Consider the following 10544-nt stretch of genomic DNA (forward strand, 5'->3'; position numbering starts at 1 on the left):
ATAACAGAGGCACAAAAAAATGGCCAACCTGAAAGTCGCCAGGTCACCACTGACATCAATTTGCATCTGATAATTATCACATCAAATATTACACTTGCATTTATACAGCGCCCTGACCAAACAAAAATATTTCTTATTACAATACATTATTCTCCTTAGATCAGAGAAGGTTGAGGAGAGATTTACTAGAGGTGTTCAAAATTATGAGAGACTTTATTAGAGTAGATAAAGAGAAACTGTTTCCTCTGGCAGGTGGGTCAATCACCAGAGGACACAGATTTAAGATAATTGGCAAAAGAATCAGAGGGTAAACCAGGAGATTGTTTTTTACCCAGAGAATGGTTACGATCTGGAATGCACCTGCTGAAAGGGTGGTGGAAGTTAATTTGATAGTAACTTCCAAAAGGGAAATCCAGCTTAAAAAGGAAATATTTGTAGGGCTATGGGGTAAGAGCGGGGGAGTGGGACTAGTTGGATAGCTCTTTCAAAGAGTGGCACAAGCATGATAGACCATCAAATCCTCAGGATGCTACAGACAAGATATAAGCAAAGTCCTTTGGGAGGTTTCAGATGTAGAGTTATTGCTCACTTAAAGGGCCAGGATTGATGGACATGCCTGAGGACATTGGCAAGTCGTGACTCACCCTCTGGTGCTAGCTTTCCATGCTCTGGGCAATCCCAAGGGACAATTTACTGAGACATCTGTTCCTGCACTTGCTTGTCCATGCCTCTGACTATGTCCTTCTGTCATATAATCTCTTGCTCAGCTGAGTCATAAATAACACAGCAAAGTCTGATTAATAATCCTTATATTAGATATGATGACTTTCATGTCAAGAGGGCATCTCAAGGCTTCACGTGAGTGTCTGAGTTAACTGTGTTAATATATGTAGGCGAACGAGGCATCCAATTTGCATGCAGAAGTGTGTCAGAATGAAGTGAATAACCGATTCTATCTGTAAGATTGTTGGCCAGGCCACTGGGAAAAACTTCTTTTTCCTTTTAAGTAGTGAAATGGGATCTTTAAGGTCCACCTGAACAGGCAGAGACAGGACCTTGAATTTAATGTCTCAGCCAAAGGATGGCAGCTCCAACAATACAGCACATCCCCAACACTGTATTGGAGTATCAGGCTGGATAATGTGAGCTTAAACCCACAACCTTCTGACTTAGAGGCAATACTGAACCAGGACACACAAACTGACATACTGAAGGATTTACAAGAGAATGTAAATAACAATAACTTGGTGTTTATTTCACGTGATGATAAATGTCTCAGAACACTTTAGGGAACATAATGGATTATCAGCGAAAGTGAACGATGACCAACAGAAAAGAAGCTAATGAATTCATTTGAGTTGGGGAATAAATCTGGAATTAAATTGGGAGAATAAAAACACGTTCTATTGAATAGCCACAGTAGCCTGAATTGTGTCAGAAAGGATGTTTACCGATAACGTTCTATGCTAAAAAATAATTAAAACATCACCAGTGGAATGGACCCTAGATTTACACCAGTCTGTATATAGTTGGCGTATAGATGTTCCCCTGACTTCCAGCGCTGACTAGGTACTTCCTGAGCTTAAAGATGGTCGGCTTCCAGGTAGTTAGGTCATTGTTGATTGTCACTTCCTGAACAAGATGAACCTCCCCATCCCCCAATAGACCCCCATCCCTCCTCGATCAGAACTGGCAGAGTGCTAGGTAACTGCATGTGGAGTAAGGGAATTTCGCCCCAGCTGGGAATCAAACCCAGCTCCTCTTGTGAGCCCTCTAACTACTACATTACAGGACTCCAATCCTAGAGCCACACAGATATATAGCATCAGAAAGAAGTGATGACTTCTACCCAGGAGAATGGCAGAAAGTTACAGTCTGATGTTATCTCCTTTAAAATGAAGAGAATTTATATTGATGGCAATTTTGGCTTGGTATAAAAGGAATGGGTTTTTGTGGCTTTCTGCACTAAGATTAGATTGAGCAGAACTTGTGTGGAACACTCTGACCTATTTTCTCTTTTTTGGATGCAGCAAAGTCGTTTATGATACACGTGCCTATTTGGTGGTATTTGTGAAAGATATTACATTTTGGGGGATTATAGAAAATAACAAAAGTTAATTAAAAAAAACCTCAATTTGAGCCACTAGATTCTTTATTTCTCTTTTTTGTCTCTTTCTGCTTCTCTCTCTCTTTCTCTTTGTCTTTCTCTCTTTCTCTATTTGTCTCTTGTTCTTTGTAGCTCCAGACACTTTCTTTTTTCCTTTTTCATTATTTCTCACCCTCTCTATTTTCTCTATGTATTTCTCCTTTTCTCTTTCTCTATTTTCTCTTTCTTCTATGTATTTCTATTTCTCTCTCTATTTCTCTCTTCCTTTCTTTCTATTTTTCTCTCCATTTGTTCCTCTGTTTATTGCTCTTTGTTTCTCTCTTTCACTCTGTCAGGCTTTTAACTAAAGGCTATTTTTCCAAAATTTTTATGACAATAGAAAACCCCACTTCCTTATAAAGATGCAAACAACAAAGTTCCAAACCAGCTTCACACCCAAAACTCTAATCATTCTTTTCAGTCACTGATCGACCAGTTATGGATTTCCACCTTTATTGTGGTTTTATTCCCAAGTCTCCCATCTCAATTTGAAAAGAGAAAGGAGTTTTTCTTGTTGTCCTGGCCAACAATCCTCCAGATAAATATTGGTCATTCACTTGTGCAACATTGTTGTGGGCAAACTGTACTGGGCAATATACACGTTATTAAGTTATTTGAAAGGTTTTGACGACGTGATCAAGTGCTATATCAAACACTATTTTATTAGTAATAATTGTTGCTTTTGATATGGTGTCTTTTCTGCTATGAGAATGTCTTGTCACATTTTCTGTGGATTCTGTGGATTTTATGTGGAGTGACTGTATATCTTGTAGGAAATGGGGCAGCCAATTTCCACAACAATGTACCAAAATCACCCCTGAAATGAATGATCATATTATCTAGCACTGTACTGGAATTTTGCATGTACAGTACCCACCCTTTCCTATTGGATGCCCCAAATTACATGAACCGATCTAAAGCATTGGTTTGAGCACTGGCCTTGCACACGAGAGGACCCGGATTCAACTCCCAGGCGGGGCGAAACCTTAGGAAAGTTTCTTACTCCACACCCCTCCGTTTTCCTAGGAATAAGTAAGAACTTGGTCGTTAGTTGATTGGCGGATCGCTTTTACGGGAGTAATAATCCCTTCAAGAAAATAATAATAAAAAATAATAATAATAATTTCCTGGGGATAATAAGCCCTTCAAAAAAAATTTGATCACTCAATCCACGATGTTTGTAGGACATTGCTGTGTGCAATTGGCTGCCATGTTTTGCCGACAAAATATACAGTCAATTCACTCTACAGTATATTCTGTGAAGCATTATGAGACGTCTCAAAGACACGATGAGGTGCTATATCAAATGTAAGGATTATTATTATTGAATTCATGTTTGCTAATGCAGTACACATAACTTTGACCCCTGTCTAGCCTGGCACAGTGGTAGAATGTTGCCTTGTCAAATGTCATTCAGATGAGACGTCAACCAAGATCCCATCTGCCTGTTTAAAGATCTAATGACATGGCAGGATCAGCAGGGACACAATGGGCTGAATGGCTTCCTTTCTTTGCTATAATTTCTATTGTGTCTTTCCTTCTCCCAACGTTACAGGACAACTGTACCAGCAACGTCTCCTGGGAATTTCCAAATGCTTGCGGTCTCTAGGACGTGTTGCTTTACAGTGAGGAATTTACAAGAAAGGCCGAGGATTTGATCCAGTTGAATGAAGCAGAGACAGGTTGTGCTATTTATTGTGATTGAATGTTCTTCCCTCCCGCTCCAGGGTTTCTTGCACCTATCTAATTTTGCATCACAAGTTACAGTGTCAGACACAGTCACAATGTCACCTTGGAAACGTTACCAATTACACAGCTTGGAAGGATCCAGTGTTGGAAGTATCACTTCACAAAAGATCATTTGTATATCAAAATACCTCCACCCCCTCAATCTTTGTGACCATACCTTTGGCCAACATACAATGTACAATGCGTAGGCTGCAGATCATCCAGAACTCGCAGCCTGCGTCTTCTACCATATCAGGCTCCATGACCCTATCACCCACATCATCTCCCAACTCCACTGGATTCTCATCACACAGAGGATACAGCTCAAGATTCTGGTCCTCACATTCAAAGCCCTCCATAGCCTTCCTCCCCCTCCCTCTGCAACCTCCTAACCCCCTACCATCCTGCTTCTGGTCTGCTTCAGAACACTCGCCTCGCCCACCCCACCATTGGCGGGTGGGCCTTCAGCCACTCTACCCCCACTCTCTAGAAACTCCATCCTGGAGTCCCTCTACCTTGCCCCCTCCCTTGCCTCCTTCAAGACCCGTCTCAAGCCTCTCCTGCTTTCGATCATCCTTTTGTTTTATCTTGTACTGAACAGTAGAAACAGAGAATATGGCCTGAGATTGAAGAAGGGGGTAAATTCAGAACAAATCTGCGGAAACACTATTTAGTAACTGAGTAATGAATGTATGGAACAGGCTCCCTAGGGAGATGGTGGAAGCAGAAAGTTTTGTTTGTTTCAAGAACAAATTAGATAGATTTCTGTCAGGAAATAATATCTCGGGATACAGTTTTTAGTTTGGAACACGACATGTCAAGTGACTGCCAGGATGGTGGAAGGCGAACTAAATGGACCTTGGTCTTCTTTCATCTAGCAAATTCTTAAGTACTTATGTTGTTTGATTGCACTTTTGGTCATCCGAATAATATTGGCCCACCCTGTATTTAAGAAGAAACTTGATACATAATGCGAAAGCAGGGAATAGAGGGGAATGTGAGAGGGGAATAGGAGTGGTGGGCGGTTGGTGTGCAATATGTTCACTGATAAGGATTGGGGTGTTCCCATGTTGTATCCTTGCAATTCGGCACCACCTTATATTTTTCAGTATGTTTGTTAATGTTTGTGTCTCTTCCTGCAGATAGTTGTCTAATTTGTTACATAGCCACAGAGAGGCTTTCAGAAGTCACTTCACTTGTGGCACTTGACAGACAGAGAGAGGAGAGAGAGAGACCCTGTTTACACTTATCCCACACCACTACTCAAAAAGAGAAGGGAGGTTCTCCTTGTATTCTGGTAGAAATAAGCATCAATGTATTTAAGAGGACACTTGATATATAATGAGAGAGAAGGGAATAGAAGGGCATAGGAAAGGGGAATAGGAGGGATGTGTAGCTCATGTGAAGAATATTCACTGGCAAGGATTGAGGTGAACGACTTGTTTCCGTGTTGTATCACTCTATGTTTTGCTATATATTCACTTGGCAAAATTAAGTCCAGTGCATCCTACAGTGAATTATTCCCTGTGATCCCTTCAGCTCAACTCATTTACGAATCAATGGAGTTTCAGCCATGATAACGTTTTGCTCTGTCATTGCCCCATGAGTAGAATCATTTGTGTATCTCCTCAATAAAATGTCTGTAGCACGCTTGCCTTTGAGTCAGAAGGTTGTTTGTTCAATTAACACGAAGGCACTTTGAACTCACACAGTCTAAGCTGATGCTCCAATGCAGTGCTGGGGGTGTATTGCATTGTTGGAGGTGCTGTCCTTCGGATGAGACGATAAACTGTTAAACTGTTCTGGCTGTTCGGGTGGATGTTAAGATCCCATGGCACTAATCGAAAAGAGAAGGGAGTTTCTCTCTCCCGGTGTCCTGGCCAACAATCCCCCAAATAAAATTGGTCACTCATCTCATGGCTGTTTGTGGGACATTGCTGTGCGCAATTGCTGCCGTGTTTTGCCCTTAATAATACAGTCAATTCACTTTACAATATATCCTGTGAAGTGCTTCGAGACGTTTTGAAGATGCAGTAAGGCACTATATCGAACGCAAAGATTATTATATTATATCTTATAAAATCGATCATTTACTTCAAGGCTGTTTGTTGGGCATTGCTGTATGCAAATTTGGGGCTGAGTTTGCCTTACAAATACACAGTCACTGCACCTCACAGTAAAATCCTGCGAAGCGCTTTGAGACTTCTTGATGCGTTATCTCAAATGCGAGGGATGTTATTATATTTTAAGTTGGAGCGCACCTTGCAAGCTTGAACAATCAATCGTGGCTAAATGGAATATTTGAGAGGCAGTGAGAGGAGACAGGCGTCAGAAGCCAATCCATCTTCACAAGGTTTCAGCCGCAGCACGGAGTATTGGCAGGGGCTGAATGTCGTGTGCAGACAGCTCATTAATTTGCAGAGAGTTGGCCCATGCATTGAATCTCGCTTCTTGTATCAATATGTCCCCCCAACCGTTATTCCTCAGTCCCAATTAAAGCCATGAAATTGTGCTGTAATCCCCTATCAATCCATCATGCTGTTATCGTTAATTAATCAGTGTGATCTTCAAATAGGATTCACATGTCGTTTCCTAGACTTTCAACGGATTAGCTTGGGCCGTGCCAATCTCATGATGGGATCATGAGTAACTAGTTGCGTGCTCTTTGTAAAGGTCCTATCCTCTTTGTCCCTCGCAGGAACTCTGGATTTATTGACTCCAGTGAAATATATAAGGGGTTAAAATGCAACATTTGACATTATCAGGCAAGCACATCAGCCAAACAATGCGGTCAAAATGCAGTCAGTAGATATTACTGGACTTGCCAATTGACTGACCACCAAGTTCCTACTTGCTGCTCGGTAAACAGAGTACGGAAACTTGCCTGCAGTTTCTCCCTGCCTGGGAATTGAACCCTGGTCCTCTTGCTTGGAAGGCAAGTGCTCTAACCAGTATGCTCCATGTATAAGTGTCAATTGTATTGTATCATTGTTTTATAAGGTACTTTGAGGAATTTATTACCGTGTGAAAGGACATGTGAAAGGCAAGTTATTATTATTTATCTCTCCCAGCAGTTTGTGCAACTGGTGTGATTCAGGAGGGCAAGGCACGTTTCCCTTTGATCTGAAGAATTAATTTGGTTGCACAATTAAGTGTTCCAGTGGTTGCCCTTCAACTAAAGCCTGAATAAGCATTTGAAAAATCTCAGATGAACATAATGTGAGTATGACCTTGGAAGCTGGCAACACAGAATACAGTCAATCCCCTTTACAACATATTCTGTGAAGAGCTTTGATGCGTATCAATGACGTGATCAGGTGCTATATCAAATGCAAGGATTGTTATTATTATTATTAACACAACACCCTGACTAATCGTTGGCTAAATAATAATCCTTGCATTTGCGGCAATGCCTTTCACATCAGCAGAACGTTTCAAAGTGCTTCATGGGATTTATTGTAAAGTGTAGTGACTGTGTATTTATTTAACCAAACAATTATGAAGGGATTTACCATTTTTTTTATTTAGGGGGTTGTCAGCCAGGACACCGGGAGAAACTCCCTTCTCTTTTCAAATAGTGCCGTGGGAATCCTTAACATCCACCCAAACAGGCAGACAGGACCTCGGTTTAGCGTCTCATCCGAAAGATGGCACTTCTGACAATGAGGTGCTCTCACTGTCCAGCACTGGAGTGTTAACCGTGCCACATGTGCTACATAAATTGCAAAAGTTGGTTAAACTCTAGTACATTCTAGGGTCCTCATGCCTTAGCTCTCGTCAACTTGTGCCAAATACTCCCTACAATTAGGTAAGTGGGGTGCATCCCTCCAGGGAGAGTGTGTGTATCCCTTTCCAGACACAGGTGTAGGTGGAATATATATAATAATAATCCTTACATTTTGGCAATATTTTTTGACAAAATGTAAGGATTATTATTATATATATATACATTTTGACACAGATTCTTTCACATCGGGAGGACGTCTCACAACGCTTCACAAGCTATTCTGTAAAGTGGAGTGACTGTATTAACTTAAGTAGCAAACTCAGAAGCCAATTTGCACACAGCAAAATCCCTTCAAACAGCTAAGAAGTGAACGACGGACTTTATCTGGGGGATTGTTGCTGTGGAACTCTTAGTTCTGGTTCCGATAATCGTAGGCATGCTGATGGAAACAAAATGGCATTTTTAAATGATTCAAACATATTGATGCGCGGCTGCTATATCTGTACATATCAAAGTTCAATTATTTTCTTGCTTAGCATGCATGAGTGGAAGAGTTAGTGACATGATCATCTGTATTAAGTAATCCAAGTCATGGGCAATTTCTCTTTAACTAATGCTCTGGATTTTATATGCACGAAAAGTCATCAGATATCTGCAAGGAATAGGTACCCATGGCAATAGATACTGTTGGCCCCAGCGCCTCTCATGCATTAAACCCAGCCACAGACCAGCACTTCCAACCACGTCAGTGTGACATTCCCATTTCCTGAGCCAGCCATCCGTGTGCTCTCTCTCAATGAGGGTAGTGGTTTAATTCTGAAATATAGCCAGTGTGGGCTCTGGGCTCAGGCCCACTGGGAGCTGGGTGAGATTGCCCGCGGCTTTTCAGGTCAGGGCCACCCGCATTGGACTGTTTAAGAGGAAGGGGGCATTTACTCCCCTGGTGTGTGTGTGTGTGTGTGTGTGGGGAGGAGGCATTCAACCTGATTCAGGATGTTGAGCTAAATATCTATGTACCTTGAATTCCCTGGCATGAGCTGTGTGGATGAAGCAACATATAATGTGGTTGCAGCATAATTTAAATGATAAACGTAGTCCCGTAGTGTAGTAATTAGCGCGGTCGCCTCGCAACTGAGAGGACTCGGGTTCGATTTTCCCGGGCAAGGAGAAACCTTAGGCAAGTTTCCTTACTCCACATGCTGCTGTTTACCTAGCAGTACGTAGGAAGCTTGTTGTTAGTCGATTGGCGGCTCGCTTGCTGGGGATAATATCCCTCCAAAAAAATAATGATTTGGTCACTTAATTCACGTCTGTTTGTGGGACACTGCTGTGTGCAATTGGTTGCCAAGGTTCACCCACAAAATATGCAGTCTAGTCACTTTACACTATATTCTGTGAAGTGTTTTGAGGCGTCTTAACGATGTGATATGGTGCTATATCAAATCCAAGGATTATTATTACTATTATTATAATTGGGGAAGCAATGCATTGAGGCCTCTGAGATAGAGCTGTGAATGTTAACGTATATTGGGATCATCAGCAATGTACAACAACAACAACATAATTACATTTGCATAGCGCCTTTTATGTCGGGAGGACACTGCAAGCTGCTGGACAATTGGGGTTTTGGACCCGGTCCTCCCCCAACTCCGAGGCAACAAGCGGAGAGCTGATGAACACAGTAGTCAACAATCTGTGTGCCGCTCACTTGCACTGCCCGACAGAGTGTACGTGAATCCATATCTCAGGGCTGCACAGTTTGATGTTAGCACTGATAGTTAATTGTAACTGTGACGGCTGTTTAGTGAGGACGAGATGTTAAACGAATGACCAGGTAATTATAGACTGAGCAGAATCAATGAATAGGCGACCAGTGCAGTACTGGGAATATTTTCTGAACTGGCGGCTTTCCATCAATTGGAGCGTCATTGATTTGGTTTTATTTTCTCTCCACAGGGAACCCTTCAAGTAAATTACAGTGTGTATTCACACAGCACCTTTTGTGTCGGGAGGATCTCTCAATCCGCTTGACATAGCTGGGCACCTGAGCTGGGTGTAGGAGCTGGGAGAGTGGAGAGGAGAAAGATGACTGAAAGTACAGTCAAAAAGGTACATTTACGTTTAGCTCAACCTCATTAGATCAGCTTGGTTATGTGAGGCCACAAAATATAGTCAATTCACTTTACAGTATATTCTGTGAAGCGCTTTGAGATGTCTCAACGATGTGATAAGGAGCAATATCAAATGCAAGGATTATTATTATAACAATCTTTACATTTGGCATTCCACCTCCCACATCTGGAGGCCTTCCCAAAGTGCTTCACAGGATTTACTGTAAAGTGCAGTAACTGTGTGTTTAATGGTTGTGCCCAGTAGTATCCCACAAATTGCCATGGAGTGAATGACCAATTTTATTTGTGGGATTGTTGGCCAGGAAACTGGAAGAGAGAAACTACTTTCTCTTGTTGAATAGTGCCATGGGATCTTTAACTTCCACCTGAACAGGCAGATTGGACCTCGATTTAACATCTCATCTGAAGGTCAGCACCTACAGCACTGACAGGAGCGTCATTGTAGACTACAGTGGAAGCTCTTTAACCCGGCTCCATTCAGCCACAAGCAGATCCCAGATGGAGGTGGGAGGAGTTAAATTGTGATTGATTGACACTGCACTCCAGCCCATCACAAGCGCCTCTGGGCTATCAATCAGTGCTAAATAAACAGAGGAATGTGGAGTAAGGAAATTTGACTAACATTTCGCCCCGCCCAGAAATTGAACCCAGGTCCTCTCGTTTGCGAGGCGAGTGCTCTAAAAAATATGCTACAGGTCTCCACAGTAAAGGAAAAGGGACATGAAAACAGCCTCAGGCAATGAGGAAGAATTGAGAAAATAAGAGAAGAAAAATTGTTGGAGAGAAATAAAGAGAGGGGAAACATTCAACA

The sequence above is a fragment of the Callorhinchus milii genome, unplaced genomic scaffold, assembly GCF_018977255.1.
Source record: "Callorhinchus milii isolate IMCB2004 unplaced genomic scaffold, IMCB_Cmil_1.0 Scaffold1, whole genome shotgun sequence".
Taxonomy (NCBI): domain Eukaryota; kingdom Metazoa; phylum Chordata; class Chondrichthyes; order Chimaeriformes; family Callorhinchidae; genus Callorhinchus; species Callorhinchus milii.